This window comes from Hesperophylax consimilis, chromosome 21, assembly GCF_061612785.1.
Source record: "Hesperophylax consimilis isolate HC1 chromosome 21, BYU_Hcon_1.0, whole genome shotgun sequence".
NCBI lineage: Eukaryota > Metazoa > Arthropoda > Insecta > Trichoptera > Limnephilidae > Hesperophylax > Hesperophylax consimilis.
In genome coordinates this window covers 5,136,051-5,155,647 of record NC_142856.1, presented here as the reverse complement: position 1 = coordinate 5,155,647, position 19,597 = coordinate 5,136,051, and positions in this window count along the sequence as shown.

Below are 19,597 nucleotides of genomic sequence, written 5' to 3'. Positions count from 1 at the left end.
AAATTTTGTTGGAAATTTTGTAATAATAATTATTATATTGTTCACTCGATAATCACATTTGAAAACTTTCTTCTATCCTCAAGAAGGCAACTTTGGGGTGGTAACAAAACTGTGAAAAGTGGTAGCAAAGCATGATAAAGTTTTCACCTAATTTCAGTTTAATAGAAAATGAAATAATCCCAACAATCGTTTGATTTTTATCGTTTTAGCTGTTTTGTTTATGCTTGTTTTGTTGAGTGCGTATTGTGACAGTTTGAGCTAAAAAACATCGATGGCTCGGGTGTATATACTTTAGAGGCTATTGACTTATCCGATAGATTTCGAGAGTGTATAGGTTTGCCTGTCCATGTTCAGAATAGAGATTTTTTTTTTTTTTTTTTTTTTTTTTTTTTTTTTTTTTTTTTTTTTTTTTTTTTTTTTTTTTTTTTTTTTTTTTTTTTTTTTTTTTTGAAACATATTAACAAGATTTACAATTTTATAACAATATAAACACAAATATTTCAATCACTCTCCTAATAAAACAGCTGCTTGTGTTTAGGAGAGGACAACAAAAATATTTTAACATTTGTTTAAATTAAACAAAAAATATTAGTAATAAAACAAAAATAACAATAAAAGTAATAAAAATATAGGTTAGTTAATAAATGATTCAAAGAATTTAAAAGGCAAAAACATATTTCTAAACAATAAGTAAAGTTATGAGGTGGTACAAGAGTATTTTAATTTAATTTTTTTTTAATATTTTTCGAAGTTTTCTTCCGATCGTATATCAAGGGGTAATTTATTAAATAATTTTACACCTTTGAATATATAGTGATGCTGTGCTGTTGTGGTTCGTGCTAGTGGCACGGTTAGTCCTCCAACAGATATTATTCTTTTGTTAATATTCAATTGTGGTAAATTATTTTTACTAAAGAAATCTTTATGTATTTGTAGGAGTGCAATTTTGTCATAAATTTTTGTAAGTGGGGGAACCGGGAAATCTTGAAAAACATTTATAGTTGGGTAGTAATATGGCTTTTTTAAGATGATTTTTATTAGTATTTTTAGATGGGCTAGCATTTTGGTTTCTAGCAACAGATTGATTTTTTATACCATTATGGAAAGGACGTCGGCCTTCAGGCCATCCAATACATTCGTTTCTGATAAGAAAAGTTTGAGAATAGACAGTAAGAGAGAGAAGTGTTAGAATCGATTCAAAACTAAGAGAATTGTTTTACTTATTTTCAGCTGCAGTCAATGTTAACAATAATTCTTTTTTCATGAAGGAGGATGTTTACTGTTTACTATTTCACATAAATTATTATGGCAATTCATCTCAGCTAATAAAAATTTAATATTAAAAGTTTAAAAATAATTTGAGATACATAAATATTTTTATAACATTTCCATATATGCAATAAGTATATCTTAAATTTGCCTTCAACAAAAAAGAACCAAAACAAACCCCACTAACCTTATTTATTATCTCTTCGGGATCTTTCTCTTCGGATTTTTGACGCTCACACCCAATATTATTTAATTTCCTTCAAGTCAAATTGTAGGTACCTATCATCTCGAATTTTACGCTCACTTAAATAGTTTACATTGATAGAGTCAGTGGTTTCACCCGTCTTGAAGGTACTTAAAAAAATCAATAAATATATATGATTTCCTGCAACCACATTTCTTAAATACTGTCAGCCGTTTATGGAATCTTTTTCAGTGTGAGGCTAATAAGTATGTAATCCATGTACTTTTGATCTTTTGAATTCAGACTTTCACAGATAACAGAGGTCCTTAAGGGAAACCTTGTGATATTCTTCACAAACTTGGGATGTGTTGAAAGGGTAAAATTTTCATAATTTTATCATCAAAATGTTAACTGTGAGGCACCTTGTATCCTTCCTTGAAACAACCTTAAGATAATCGTGACAATGTTCAGTTCTTGAGGCTCGTGTTGGTCCATTAACATGCATTAATAAGGCGACTACTGACTAAACCACGTAGAAAACACGTATTGTTTGGACACGTGGCAAGCTGTTACTTTCGGCGTTTGGTTAAGTAAGTTAGGCTTTAATTAGCAAGTCACGTAGAGAAGCAAGGACCGTAAATCTCCATAGTTAGATACTAATGACAATACTGAGGGTGGATATTCAATCAAAGAGGGCTAACAAATTTAACTCAACTTTTAAATTTTTCTACGATTTTGTCGGTATATTAAATAAAGTACGTAAGAACTCACTGAACATTGAGATTTGAATATAGGTTAGTAGCTACATGAGAAATTGCTTAGTGTCCCTAATCAGGTGTTGTAGGTTTAATTCTTCAGCTGGCTGTATTCTTACATCATTGCACAGCAACATTTTACACTCATAATGATGGTGGAATGATATTTTCAAATATTGTCATGTTATTCGTAGCTCAGAAATTTTCGCCATTCTTTAAAAAAATATTCTGGAAATCAAATAACCCAGACCTAATTTGATTTGTGGCTTAGCGTTCCAATATTGGATCTGAAAGTGTCAGGTGAGAATTTTAATATAATTTTATGTCGATTTGTAAAGAATTTTGGTACGAATGTTCGATTTCATACTTCGTTGAAATTTCCACTCCAATGAATAATTTGTCAAATCTTTTTCAAATTTGTAATAAAATTTAACATCTCTTTCAAATTGTAAAGTCTAAAATATATCGATTAAAGTTTTCGACAAATTGCTGAAATTAACAATTTCGAATTATTATTTTATGTACTTGTAAAAATTGTATATTTATTTAAAAAGTAATTGTTAAAAGAACCCGTTGACAAACTGATATCAATCAGTTTAACGGGACTTAACTGTAAAAAATGTATTTTTGAAAGTTAATAAATAAAAAAAATAAAAATAAATTAGTTGTAGAACCTAGTAATCTGTCTGATAAAAAACTCAAATGAACTTGTAAATATAACATTATACCCAAATTAAATAAAAAGCTGTAAATAGTTACGTTGACCTAAAAATTTACAGCGAAATGCAGTGTTAGCATTTAAAATCAGTAAAGAATGCCATTTGCGAGATTTCAGTCGAGTACTAAAAACTACAAAATGTAATTTTGGTAAGTGTGGAGGTCAATAAATGATGATACAGGGTTATTCGAAATGATGTTCTCAGTTTCGTAACTCTTTACTTACGAAGTAATTTATATCTGAAAGAACCATCAATAAAGTTCACAAATACAGTTTATACATTTTCAGTATTACCCCCGTTGGCTGCACGGCAAACATGTGCACCCTTAGTAAAAAAAACCACTTTGCATCCGTTAAACGGTGTTTTGTTACACATTGTATAAATAATATGAAAGTTAAGATTCGAGCGGGTAGGTACTAATAAAAAAACATTAACTCTGTTTTTAAAATTTGGCAACAATGTTTTTTGCATCTAGCAATGACTTCACACGTGCGCATTATGAAATTTTTTGAGGCCAAAGGCAGTGTGGCCTTTTTCATACAAAACTTAAATTTGAAGTTAACGCCAAAACACCTTACCGAAAAACATAGTTATTTTTTAAATCAAAACGTGTAGCAAACATCTAGTTGGGGATATGTGCTATTTAAATTATTTATATTTTAAATTAAAAAATATATTGCATTAAATAAATCAATTTTTCATGATCATAATTTAAAAACAAAACGTTGTTCTGTGTTTTGTGTAATTATAATAAAATAAAATTATAAAAAAACATTTTCATAGAAGAAAATTCAAATTGCAAACGACTGATGTAAGTTGAAAAAAAATTATCGTTATCAAACTCAAATTTCTACAAAAAAAAAACGTTTTTTTAAGATGTTTTATATTATTTTTAATTATGTTAAAATAGTAGGTAAGGTAAAGTTCCTTTTCGAAGAATTATAAAGAACTCACAAAAAATGTCAATTTATTTATGTACAATTTTCCAAAATTAAAATATTTAATGGCCACTATTTAATAATTTTAAACACAAATAAATAAAAAAAGCACATTTGCGAACTAGTTATTTGCTACATTTTTTGATTAAAAAAATATTTTTTAGTTTGTTCGTGAGTTTTTCTTCCGTAAGTTCGGAAACCGCGGTTGACAGCTGTTTTTATGTATTCTTGATACGTCTTCAAAAATCGTATTTTGTTCATCAAATGGTCAACTTACAATTTGCGTAATTCAGCATATTTATAACTTATTTCTGTTATTTTTCGTCAGTTTTATACAAGTAATTATATAACAATAGCATTTGTAAAATGTTTGCTTCCATGTTTTGTCATAAAGTTAGGAAAAACGGTTATGCCAGAATTCAAACTGAATTTTATGGTCCATATTTTACAAGAATTTCTTTAAAGTGATGCTTTTATAACATAAATGCATATATCTTGAAAATATATATTGACGGCCGGCATAGTCCAGTGGTAACGCATGTGATGAAAGGCTTTAAATCACAGTGAAAGAAAAAACAGATAAACCATAGCTGCAAGAAAATATGCAAATTATTTATGAAAACGGACATGCTAACGACATCTGGCGGAGAAAGAATTGATCCAGCTTGCTTGCAGTAGACTCCTGTAATAGTTGAAATTAAATCAAGGTTCCGGGACGAGAGCAGAGATGTCGTAAAATCGTCTAGGACGACTGGTACTTCCCCTTTTCCTAGGCCTATAAATAAATATTGAATTTTGTCAACCAATAGATCTGAACAAAGAGCTATAAAATTTTGAGTAACCAATCAGTGAACGAAGGGGGGTGTGTCTACGAAAGACAAAGGATTGAACCTTGGACCCGACATTAAAAAAGATAATTAATTGCATTTCCGTTCCCACAAAAATTAGAGGTGAACGCACTATGGTATAAACACTGACGTTCAAGGCGACAAACTCTAGGAAATGTTTACAATAACCGAGACATTTAGGTGATGGCGAACCGTTGAAATCGAGTGCTTTGAAGATTTTACAAATTGAAAAATACACGCACGAAAATGCAATGGAAAATTTATAAACGTGATAGTATAAAAAAGGGACGGGAAAAGCGAAGGAAAGTTACTGGCGGAATTTCAACTGTAGTGCAATTATTTATGATAGAAGGAGGGTGTCATGTTCGATAAAAATCGTACTAAAGAGAGGAGTGAGTGTTGGAAACAATGGAAATTAATCGTTAGCAATTTAAGATGAAACGGACATATTGGTAAATCAATTTTGAATGAAAATCTCGCAAAAAAAAATAGACATTTTAGAAAATTGCGGCGACCGAATGGAAGGATAATACAGAGATTTTAGCTGCTACGAAGGTTCTAGGGACGTGAAAATCGAGTATCAGAAGAAGACAGTAACACTAAACATATATCGATAGATTAGATTCAGGAAAAGTAGACATTTTCATGATTATTAGGTTAGATATATATTAGAGTTACCCAATATTACGAAGGGATCGAAACAAGATAAAAGGTTGGCGGTCTCATGTATATTTTGAAGGGTAAACAATCGAAATCCGAACATGATTTTTATTTACGTTAAGGTAATAAACGATTAGAAAAGCGATTAACTTTAACGTGGACCTTATGGAAGTATTTAGATTAGTCAAAAGAGATTAAAATTGATAGGTTTGAAATTAAACTAAATTTACGAGTCTAGTACCAAAATTTTAAACATAAACAGATGTCAGTGCATATGTTTTATGTGAATTCTGGTATGAGAAAGATGGAGGATGGGGCGGAGATTGGATCAGGCAATAAAAGTGACAGATATCCCAGAGTCTAATTAGGTATATCTCCCATAGAAGTGTGGAAAACTATATATTAATTAATAATAAATGAAGTATGAAATTTCCCAGGAGACCACACACATCGGGAAAAGTGAAGAAAAGATAAAAGGAAGGGTAAAGAACGGAGATAGGAAATGATCCATGTGGAGAAAAGCGATACAATTCGAATTTATCCGTGAAATTAATAAATACGACTTGGAAAATGAGTAATTATAAGAGTTATGAGAAATGACATAAGAATCAAGAAGAAATTGTGCAAGAAAACGTCGCGGATAAAAGAAAATCCAAGAAGATAAGGAAAAATTCAAATCTGCGGCATTAAGAGAGAATGTACTGGTGAAAATGGAAAAGCCCATATAAGGGACAATAAAATTGAGTAGAATTCAGACGAATCGAAATTCAAAAATGCGTAGTAAAGATTTCAGCATGGATTTAAACAATTTCGCACGAGATGCATAAAATTGAGATCTATATATATGTTATTGAGGACGGACCTATCGCGAATTGAGAAAAAAAAGGAACGCAAAATCATGAGATTTTAACTACATTTTTGTATGAACAGAGGACAAAGGGAGCTTGGGCGATTAACACAGACTTACCCGATTCGGACCCTATCGACTTAGATTTGTGAGATAAAAACTAACTACCGCCCAGAGCCGGAAAGCAGAACATCTTATGGAAGGACAATCGAGATTGATGGAAGGGGTGTTTGGATTTACGAGTTGATAGGAGATAGAATTAAGCATCAAGTGAAATTCAGATACGTCTTTTGGAACCTGAGAGGGGTATAAAAGATGGAACTCATCAGTCAGGAGGTCAGTCGCGCCGAGGGTTTGAAAAGTTGTTACATGGCAGTACTACGTCTATTGGTAAAATTCTAGTGAAATAATCTAAGTGTTAAATTCTGAACAAGTACCTGGACTTAGAAAGTTTTGTAAAAAGTCTTAAATTCAGTTTCTAAATTCTGAAAACCCCACCAGTGAAGTTTTGTTAAATCAGTTTAATTTGGTTAAACAGTGAAAATAAATATAATTTAAACTCAGTGCTTAAAAGTGTTAAGTGAAGTGCAAAAAGTGAATTGTGAATTAATTAAAAATTTAAAAATAATTATTTCATTCAAAGTGAAAACATTCAAATTAAATTTAAGAGTTTGTTATCGTTAATCTAAAGTGAACGTGATCGCGTATTGATATTTAAAAAATAGATTATAATTTAACGTCAATTTGGTTAAAAAATAATAATAATAGTAATAAATACTTCATCTTAGGTTAAAAGAAACACAAAAACAAAAAAAAAGGATTCGATAATAATAAACGTTTAAACCTTTGTTCTAAAATTAATAGTAAGAGGAAAAAAATTTAATTTATTAAGAAGTTAATTAAAAGTTTGCACAATTCGGAATAAATTTTCTTATCAATTTATATAAAAAGAAATTTAGAATTAATAAATTGTTCAATTAAAATCCATCGTGCGTATAGCGACAGTGTTAAAAGTGTTTGTCGTTTTAACCGGAATTTTAATCATCAGTCTATCATTTCGAAAAAGAATTTGAAACAGCTATCATTCAAAAGCCTAAACTAGAAAGGTGTTATTAAATCAACGGGTTTTCTGAATTAGGATTTCGTTCGGAAGAAAATTTAAATATCAGCTAATTTATACGATTCAAGCGAGAATAAAATATTAAATAGGAATAAATAGTCGAAAAGATTTATTTTGAAATTAGTTGAAAAATACAATTAATTAGGTAGGATTTCTTCATCAAGGTTGTTGTGTACTACCCGACCGGAAATACCTTGACGTGGGTGAGTTTTTCCTTTTATAAATAATTTTCAGGTCCCAGGAGACACAGAAGGGCTGTGAAGTGGAAGTATATCAATTGAATATTAAATTAAAACAACAAAACAAAGAATTACACATTAATATATGTATATTGTATATTTGTATATATATTTATAAATATAAAATAAAATATTGTATATAAAGAATATATATATGAGTAATGTAATTATATATATGTATTTTATTTATTAATCGAAACATCGAAATGGTAGCGATTTTTAATACCTACCCGAGGACATATCTATATTATTGGAAAAGAAAATATGTATTTATTAATATTCCAGACTATGTAGAATCATATATTTTATATTTATTTATTAATATATGTACTCTTTTTTAACATATTTTGACAATAGAGATCTGTGTACTTAAATATATATTTATATTTATTCTTCAATTAAACCTAGTAAGTTTACTAAATTCGGAAAATGAAATAAATAGTTTAACTTCAATAAAAGATTTAAAAATATTTTAATAAATAGTGCGCAATAAAAGTAAAGAGGCACAAATGACTTCTAAGGAATTTTAAAATAAACAAATCTCACATTTAGGTTAGTGTGTCAGGAGATGTTTATATTATTTGTTTACAAAACAAAGGATCACTGGAGAATTGGGTCAACCGCATAGTTTGGAAACGACCTTGGCCATAATTAGTTAGTCACAAAGGATTTTATTAATTACCCGAAACAGCTGGAAGATGCGTGTTCTCAAATACTTATCAATCACAAACGACAATTGAAAAATCACGGGTTAGCCAGATTTATATCGAAATATTACATGAAACATTTAAATATCATTGATTAGATAGTCGCATAGATTTTTATTAGTTATCTGAACCAGCTGGAAGCTGCGTGCGCTCAAATACCTATCAATCACAAACGACAATTGAAAAATCACGGGTTAGGAAGATTTATATCGAATAATTATACGAAACATTTGAATATTATTGATTGGGTGCTCATACAAAACCCCATCAGTTGCCTGAGATATTTGAGGGTCGAGTACTCTCTAATGTGGCAATCAACTACTTGAAACAATTGGAAAATCACGGGATAGGATGAACAAAAATTAATGTTGAACCCTGGAGGTAAAATTTAAAACAAATACAGTGCATCAATAGGAGGCAGTGGTCGCTCCTATAACAAGACCATTAACCAAATCCAATAGAGATGGCGATTCTCTTAAATAAAAACGTCAAAACCAAACAAACAAAAGCCTGGAGTTCGATAGCTCTCCAAAACAAACTATCAAATATGATCTTATTTTACTAGTATTTATTAGTATAACCTTATTCTTACGTATATATTCGGTTACCAGACCTAGAGCTTCGCAGAGTTCTTGGCGCGAGATCCGAGCTCGGGATGCGAGGTAGATAGCCTCGTATTGCGAGTTATAAACCTTTCCCAAACTGTATGTATACATATATTTATTCGTATGTACTGTCTATTGGAGGATGCGGACCTGCATACAGCTTGCATTTTAGGTCCTATGGACTACTCTCGCATCTTCTCTTAGACGTGGAATGAGGATTCACGACCCGTAAGTCCACACAAACCGTGAGTATATGATTGTATGTAGGACGAAACCGGTTCGCCCTAAGTAAATTGTAGTCCAAGGAGGTGTCGGAATTTGGGGGTATCGGGACCCGGGGGGAAACTTGAATGCAGTACATGATGACGTGGAAGGCTTCTTGGGACACGATAACTTAGGTATCAATCAAGGAGCCGTGTCAAAGGATTGTGCAAATTTCTAGTCCACTCCCGATCATCTCGTTTACTTGATGGAGGATTGGAGCCAAATTATGCCAGCAAATGGGCTATTCCGAGTTCGTCAAATATGCAATTAACTAATTACATTAACCTACTAAATCAATCTTTACATGTACCTTATAGCAGCAGAATCATAAAGGAGTGGTGCCACACAGACACAAAAGTTCACCAAAATCAAATTTACTAACAATTAACCATTTGAGTTATATTAAATTACCTGTCCAAATAAACATGTATAATATCTTTTATCAGCGTTTAACTACGATTTTGTTAGGGTGCAGGGAATCAGAATAATTACAATAGGAAAGTTAGCTCATTCAGAAAATTCATTTAAGTCTAGGTTTGCAATAGAAAGACTAATTCAACTTTGAACTCAACACCTCGATCAGAACCAAGAGGGTTACCACAAAAATGAAAGTAATTAAAATCCTATATCATAAATCAAAAAAATTACACAACGTTTGATGGAATTTAATTACAATATAAATACGGGTATATTTGCGTTCAAGATCGTAAATAACGTATTAATTAGTTAAGTACATATGTCTATAAAGATATATAGTACAAGAGAGCTTTAAGTAGCTTTCTGTAGATATCAAAGAAGAGGGTCCAATTTTCATGGAGGCTTATGTGTTGTAGGGGAGGAATTTTCCATCCCTGCGAACACATATGCAAAGCCTTAGAAAAAAAAAAAATAAACATCGGTCATAGCCCAGAGAGAAGAAAATTCTATATTGTTTGAAACAAAATAAAAGAATGGCGAAAAGGCGAAAACATTACACGCATTGGACTGCCATTCCGAAGGTCGCGGGTTCGAACCCGGCGTGCGCAAATAAATTTTATTTGATTAATTTGTGTTATTTCACAATTAATTAATTAAAATAATATTTAGTATATTTGCGGCACGTTCCAGAGTGGAACATACTACCAGTATCGCCCTGGTGTAAGACCACCATTCAGAATTGAAACGTTGCTCCAAATGGCTTTAGCCGTGTTTAGTGACTAGATCTGAATAGCCAGGTACTTCCCCACCTTCCTCTTTCCCTTCCCCACTTACCTTCAGCCTCACAACATCCCCCAATTGGGGATGCCATAGTCTCACTGGCTCCAGACGGGAGCAGTTGGGACTCTTGTGAGGTATTCACTATAAAAAAAAATATATCCTGGTAACAATGTATCGAAATAATTAACGTTTTAAAACATTTCAGATTTTTTAATGTGAGGAGACTATTGATGTCATAAGACTATGGAGGAGACAGATTTTGGCAAACGACAATTTTTTTTTTAAATTTCGATTTCTCTGAAATTTTTCGACACTTTGATCATAAATATTTGTGGTAAGCTTTTTTATGTATGAAATAAAAATATTGTACTTCTTAAGTATTAAAGTATATTTCGAATACATAAATCGTTCTTACTACACCTCCAAAATGAAGAAATATATATATCATTCAAAACATCTTAGAAAAATTTCGAAATTCGATGAAAAATTATTATTATTTCAAGTTTATACAACAGATAAACAACTCCATTTGACTGGATAAGTAATGTTTATATCTTTTGTATCTTTTCAAGAACGAGATTTTATGTCAATTTCGATTTTAGGTTTCAAATAGTTAGGTTTTCACATACACGTACATTAATCAATTGAATAAATTTTTCACCACGTTATTTAGTAAGATCTTTAATCTGTAGCTGAACTTAGTGAGTTACACCCTGAAAGAAATGAACACCTGACTCTTGAGCTCTAGCTCCTGAGATCCCTCAACCATATATCTTGTGACTCATTCTTGCGGAGATGGGGATGTGCATAAATGGTTTTAGGCGTAGACATGCAAATTGATAGACTTGCCCTGACATAAAATTTGGGTTCAGGCAAACCACGTTACAATATTTGTGGCGCCAGAATACATTACGACATCAGTCATAATTTGACCGCCAAATAGCGCACATTGAAATAACTAGACCCTGCTCAGAAAAGCAAAGCTTGCTAAAGTAAGGCAATGGTTTGAAGCGCAGTCCATTGTGGGACATTTCTGATTGATTCTGTTGGACAGGATCTGTTCGTTTTCAACTGAACCGCCTTCAAATTGGGTTGGGTAGCGTATGTAAATGAGTGAGGTGGGTAAAATGTAGCACATTTGTAAAAACATCTAATTAAATAATGTAAAAAATATTCAATTTTGGAAACAATTCCAATCTTTTGTAAAAATTATCATTGTAAAAAGGACTAGTAATTCTACGCTCCCTCCCCGTTTCGCGCCCCTTAGTTAGTTGCCTTTTCCCTGAGGGGCTAGTCTGTCAAATTTGATGTCTATGGTTTTAGGCGTCTAGACCAAATCTAAATAGTCAGGTTAATATATTTTAGCCTCATTAAATATCTCTAAGATATCACCGTTTTACCCCGTAAAGGTGGGATTTTTGTACAAAAAAGAAACATTGAAACAGTTTTTGCAATAAAAACAACATGATTTAGTTGTAAGGTAATTTCAAAACAGTCGTATAAATGTTTCAAAGGAATGACAAATTTTCTTTCTTTTCCACAAATAATATTTTATTTATAGTTATTTTAAGACAATACAACGATGTTCGCGTCAAAAGCGACAGTAAATCTTATAACTTGGAAACCAACAACTGCTACGTTACCTACTGAATAAATAATATAATAACATATTACATAGGTCTAAATTATTGTATGGACCTTATGGCGTCCCCGGAGTGTTGGATGTCAAAAATGTAATTTACTACCAAATTGACTGCCAACTTTTCCATTGTTTGGGAACAAAGATATGACCACCGAATAGATAACGTCTAGAAGTGTAATCTGTATTAATTTGAAAGGAAACTTAGGTTTTTTATTTACTTATAACTTAACAGTGTATAACTTATGGAGACTATGAAAAATAAATAAATGAACTTTCATGGACTGACCAAATTGATAACCTTTTCGGGAAAGAACTTACATACTTTTTTACGTCATTTCAGCACCAGATGTCCAAATGTCCAGAGCCATTGAGTCTATGGCATATCCAAAATAGTATATTGTGAGGCTGAAGAATGTGGGGAGTGAGAAGATGTCGGGAAAAGGAAGTGTATTGGAGAATTGGAGCCCGCTAAAATACTGTAAATTCAACAGGACACTGGCACACATGGAAACCTTGATCTATGAGTTGTTTAGATAGAAGGAGGTAGTAGTAGATAAGACAATTAAGAAAATTAATTAATTAAATTGGTCTCAACTTGAGGAAAAGAGATAAGGATTGATAGTGTGATATGATATGAGAGTATCATATACACAGCGCACAGATGTTATAAGGATTTTATCAAATTGTTTCATCGTAAAAATGTGAGATTAGCTATATAAAGTCGAATATAGGAAGATTGCGAAGTACTTGGCTACTCAGAGCAGGTCATCAAACACGGCTACAGCCATTTCAAGCATCGTTTCTGACTGGTGATCTTTTATCAGAACGACATTGAGATTACCCACCACTCTCGAATGTGTCGCGAAAATTTGTGCAAATAGTTTTATAATGAAGAGCGTTTGTGTTTTTGTTTTTTTACAAAAAATCTTCAGTTTTATTTCTGAGATTGGTGAAATTTTGCACACTTCACCTTCAAAATAAGAGAAAGGTCACTGTCTACATGAGATTTAGTAAAAATACTTTTATCACATAGCCTTAAGCTTAACGCAGAATTTTGATAGTTTTGATGAAGTTTTGCACACTCATATATTCGGGCACACCGCCAAGCCCATCGGACATCTCTATTTTTTCAGTTGATACGAATATTTTTGTAAAGTCATCAAAAATTATAATGAAATAACGCAACTCTATTGAAATACGCTAATCGTTGTTATTTATAATGACGGAAGAAAAATATGATGACTCAAATATTCGGAACTGACTTCGCCTTGTCACAAGATTTATGGGAATTTTGTTTTGTTTGTCTTTTTACTCTGAAATGTTTCATGACTGTATTAATTAGGTGTTGTATTATTCGTTGCAAAGATGAATATTTAGAAGGTGACTGGTATCTTTTGCGAGCTCTGAAGGACGTAATATAGGAGACATTTTTTTACATTAGCTCCACACAGGAAGCCCTGAGGAAAAAAATTCTCATCCCCAAAGATGCATGCGGAGGGTTTTTTTGGAAGTAGAATATTTGGGAAGGAATAAGGTATGAGGAGTGGGTCAATATGTCCAGGAGTGACGGACTTATGAATCCATCCATCCCACTGTGGTACAAGGTGATGGGTTGGGACGTTGGGAGAGAAAAATACTTGCAATCCTGTCTCATGCTCTAACTGTACAGAAATGAATATGGCGAATACAGTTAAATACTTAGGTATTATATGTAATAGACAGCCAACTCAAATGGACAGATCACATACAAAAGCTCGTAAATAAATTTAGGTATTTAACTTATATTTTTAAACGTTTAAATTACATAGTCGACATTAAAAGAATGAAATTGGTGTATAATGCTGTGGTGCAATCATCAGTATCTTATGGAATGATTGGATGGGGGAGCGTGTATAATACGCATGTTAAACCACTAGAAACAACGCAAAAGATAATGATAAAGATATGAAATACCCCTCCCTGCAATCATTCCAAGAAGGTAAATTGTTTGAAAAAAGAAAAATTTACTGTTTACAATGTTTAAAATATATATTTGCTCGAAATACCCTTTCAACAAAAATTGAAAACCGATTTAGTAATAGGTTAAATAATGCTTTTAAAGTTCCACTGTGTAAAACCAGACTTGCGTATTTTACAACACCAAAAATGTATAATGCTCTCTATAAGTCTACAGAAATTGAATGTAAAAATAAATCCTCCTACAAAAAATATAAAAATGGAATAAAGTCTTGGATAAATACCATTGATACAAACATTTACTTGCTGTAACATCTGACCTGCTGTAACATCTGACCTGCTGTAACATCTGAACTGATGTATCTTAACATTTTTAATTTTATTATTTTTTTATATTATTCAATCATGTCTTTTGAATTGTACTCGTAATTCAGTAAACACTCATTTTTTTATTTTTTCAATTTTATATTCTAATCTTCTACAAAGATAATGTAAGTATGTGAGTAAAATTTTAACTGTTAATAAACACAAGTAAACCCACGAACTGACGATACCTTTGTGGGATTTTTTTGGTTAATCTGCTAAATGTATTATTCTTTACTTTTTAACTGTTTATATAAAAAAGTGTTTCCTTTATTGTAAAATTATACCAATGTATGTACCAGAAAAATTATTAATAAAAAAAAGATCCACCGCCAAGACCTAAACAAACCACACCCTATGAACTCGGGCGTCCCTGCTTAGTCATTAAACGTATCAAAAAACTTGATGTGACCTATGAAAGAGGTGTTGGCAAAGCAGAACACAGTCGCCGCCGCCCATTACCATAACGGCACAAGTCAGTTTTGTTGCTCCCAAAGACTAATCGGCAAGGTTCCCTCCGATCCCGTGCTCAGTTAATTATTATTGTGATTTGATACATTGTGACTATTTTTACTAAATGTGATCTGTGAACTTACCTTAAATAAATAACGTTTAACCAACAATTGTGTTATAGTGTCTTTTTTAAATCCCGACTATATACGAGTAGTATTATGTTTCGTATTTAATGTAAAATGAAAATAAAGAGTTACGTGAATATTAACAATTTGGGTATTTTTGGGTTTGATTACTAATCAATGAGCAATATATTATTGACTTTCAGTCAGAGATGTGCAAAATGGGTACCCAAAACCATTTGAAATGCAAAATGGAAATGGGTCAAAACTTTTCCATTTAAAAATGCAAAATGGTTTTTAGAAAAGCATTTCAAATGCAAAATGCAAAATACCTATTTTCAAAATGCAAAATGGTTTCTCAGGTCAAACAATCAAAATAATTATAGAATTTTTAAACAGTTTTGTCATTTAATAATGGACATCAATGTAGAACAAACATATTACATGATGATAAATCAAAAAATGCCACGATTACGGATTATGAACCACAAAAAATTTGCGCGGTAATAAATGTTGCCAACGTAAAAACATAGAAACTGCTATCTAACATTTAATATTACAGCGTCATGGCCCCGTGTTCCGTATTTGAATCATTATTTTTTGTAATGGTACCTATCACTCAATTGCCAGGGCTCCTACCAGGGAGCAACTTGACAAATGTAAATTATCTCTCATAGCAAGGTTGAGGACCGACTGATACTTGGGGCTTATGAAAAAAAGATGAATGGAGATAGTAGGAAGAATGTTGCAAAAAAGCGTTTAAAATGAAAAAATGCATTGAGAAAAGCATTTAAAATGCAAAATGGAAAATACCCATTTTGCATTTTGCTTTTCCATTTGAAATGGATTTGTTTGAAATAAAGTACATCTCTGCTTTCAGTTGATGTATTTTGAATCCAGAATGCATTGATGTGATCTGAATAGCCAGGTCTTTCCCAATTCCTCTTCTCATCTGCTTCTCTTCCCAGCTTCACAACTTGAGAAATTCCCATCATGCCCGCCATGCATGACCCCACCGAGAGAAGTCCTGAATTCTCATTGCCTTGTAAAATCTTTATTCCGCCATTAAAAGGATAAGGTCCTCCCACAGCTGCTGTGCCCATTGTGTGAATGCGGTGCGGTGCAGACCATCGTACATGTTGTCCGAGAATGCCCGCTGCATTCATCCCCCGGCGGGATTGATGAGGTTCAAAGGGCGACGCCTAAGGTCCTAGTCTGGCTCACTAAACTAGATGTTCCTCTCTGACCCCAACACCATCCGAAAGAAAAAGAACATAAAAAGTATATTTTCAGTGTACGATCTGGTTTAGTAATTTGCAGTTATTGGTAATTAAATTAATGGTACAAATTCTAATTAACATTACTGCCAAATTTTATGCAAACGACTACGAACAAAAGGCAATTAAACCGCTATGGCTGACATTAATTGATTTCGGTGATTTGTGGTCGTGTTGGAGTTTGTGACAATTTATTGCAGTCAGTATAATTTGGAATTTGTTGGTGACGGTTTTGAGCTGTATTACTTGCCGCTATGGGGAATAAAAAGTACTTACATAAAGTACCGTGAAATCGGTCTCAAAAATACATTCAATTGAAAAAATAAACTTACTTAAAACAATTAATTCGCTAAGAATTATAAATTCATTTAAAACAATATATTCACAAAATAATATACGTATTTAAAATTATATATTAACAAAACACTATAATTATTTAAAACATGAATTCACTTCAACAATCTTAAAACAATATAATATTCACTTAGCACAATTAATACTCATGCTCTTATAAGATAATCGAAGATTGAGGCTACATAAACGCGAATCGTCAAAAATTTGAAATTCTGCTACTCTTAACAATTAAGTTTTTTTCCATTTTATTATTTACATTCTCTAAATACCTTATATTGAAAATTTTAAATAAACCTGTCTATAAATTTGATTGTATGTTGTCATGCTGATTCAAGTAATTAAAATTGATAGATTTCTTTTTATTTATATCTATTACGTTTTATGGGATTTATTCCAAGGCTAACGGAAAAACCTTTTTTAATTTAAAATTTATTTTTTATATGACACGTCTCAAGAGAGTAAAGAGATGGGACTTTATCGTCACCCAGTTGGACAAATTTGTTGGTGAGGTTAAGTGGTGGGGGTTTTTGGGAGGGATTTATTAATATGTAGACGCCCGGATTACATGAAGGAGAAAAACAGATGCTGGTAGCTCGTTCTACATGCGAGCCGACTTCCACAAAGACGAGTCGAAGAAACTACCCGTTCTTACGAAGCCAAAGTCAACTGTGAACGGTGTTCCGCTCGTATCCGTCGTGCATCGCGCACGTGCACTGGTGCGCCGGGGTTCAATATTACCAGCTCCTTAGATCAGGCTTCATTAATATACTTGTAGAGCAGGGTCAACATGCGTCTGTGCATGAGAGGTGGCAAAAGGTCTGTTAACAACGCATTGTCAGTGGGCAAATACGCTGTATGTTTTACAGAACCTTGTTATAAAGCAGTCGTTTACCCTAAAATATGCATGCGCTCTGCAAAATTATCAAGTATTTGAACACTAAATTGAATTAATTAATTAATTCATTTTTGTGGTAAAATTTTTCAAAAAACAATACTATAAACTTTAGTCAGAATCTTAACGACGTAAGTGAAGCAGCCGTGCACAAAAATACGCGACGCGCGGCCCTGGTGGATTGGATAGACCTGCGGTTGGATTTGCCTTATCAAATCTCTAAAATAAAGTCGAAATCTTAACGACATATCTGACGAAGTCGTGTGAAAACAATATTCGGCACGCGGCCCAGTCGAATTTGCCCTGGCAGGTCTACGAAATCAATCTTCCGTGGGTAAATTTTAATAAAAAAATAGTCCTGCCAAAGTAAAACATCACAACTGCCATTCTACAAATAATTCAACACTCCTCACACATCAACACTAAACCAGTCTTTAATTCTGACATACACCAGCACAAAACACAATCACAAAATCAAATACATTTATCGTCATCTACTTACACGACAAAATTTGGAATTAACTCCTTACAATACATTGCACATAAACAATATAACGCATTACGTAGTTCGTTAATTTTACAGTTGAAAAACGTTTTATAAAATTGTCAAACCGTTTTACAGAAAATATTTTAATCGTAAGGTCATGGTGTTTAAATCTTAAACATAAATAAATTAAATCTGTAGAGATGCTTCTAGAAACATTGAAGATTTTAGTAACACGTTAGTCAGAAATAATTAAAATGTGTATTTTATTTTTCGGAAGAACTTTATTGAGTAAAACCTCAAATTGTAATATTTAAATATTGAAGACAATATTAGTGATTTTTAGAAAAGTCAACAGATGTCGCACATTTAAAATAAAAAAAAGATAGGTTTATCTAAATAGACGCTGTCTGGATTGCATTTAGTTCGGGTTGAATCTTGCGATCATACATAAAGATAGTTGCCAATAAAAAATGTGCGGTGAAAAAATGAAGACAATGTTAGTGGTTCTTATTCGAAGTATGATACAGTTAAAAGTGACCGGGGGGAATAGGGTCCCATTAGCTCAGTTGGTAGAGCACTGTCACGGAAAGACAAGGGTCCTGGGTTCGAGTCCCAGATGTGACCGTTTCCTTTTCTGATTTTTCTGTTTCAGATTTTCGTTTAAAAATCACTAATATTGTCTTCAATATTTAAATTAAAATGTGGTATCGAGTAAACCCCCTTCATTAGAGTCTTACGTCGTGTTAAAGCTTAAAAGCCCATATGTAAAATTTACTGTTAAAATTACATGAAATACTTTTTTCAAATGAGAAACCACGCAAGAATCCCAACTGTTCCCAACCGTCAGGAGCCAGTGAGACTGTATCACCGATCGGGGTAATATGTGAAGCTGAAGTTAGTGGGGGGGGGGGTTATAATTTATTAAAAAAATATATATAACCGGTCGGTGGCTGAGTTGACATCGCGTTTGGGTCCCAACCTGGCGTAATGTGTTCAAGTCCTCGGCTGGCTAAGTAATCCAGTGGTAGTAACAGATTTTAAAATATTTTCAGGTTATACGTAACCTAACCGAAACCACAATTTTTTTGATTGGCTAGTATGGTCGAGTGGTTGGCCTGAGAGAATGTAGGGTGGCCTTGATTTGTCTATGAGAGTAAGCAATTTAGTTGTCGCGATGTCGTGGAACCTAGAACACTGTGATGTCATTCCTACCGAAATTTCGGTAGATCTACCGATTTCCGCAAAAATCTACCAAAATTTGCGAATCGATTTTTTTTAAACTTACCTAACTGCAATACAGTTCGTAATTCAATGGCTGTGTTACGAATTTATTTCCAGGTAGCCTTATGTCCAGATATGACAATATTCATAAGCCTCCTTGCTCACCTGGTCTAAGCTTATGTGCCTTCTTTTTGTGGAAATATCTCAAATATCTCAAATTGTGGAAATATCTGAAATCCCAAGTATATTTTAACAAGCCACCATGCGAAGACTGCTATGACGATCTCAAAATGAAAATCCAGGGGCAAATCATTCGGATTCCACGTCAGATGTTGATTGACGCTACTGAAAGTTTTCGGGACCGGCTACAATCATGCATAAATGTTATAGCCAACATCTGAGCGACAGTGATCTTAAAACAATCTCAATTTACACTGTGTTTTGTAATAAACATAAATCTCAATTTACACTATGTTTT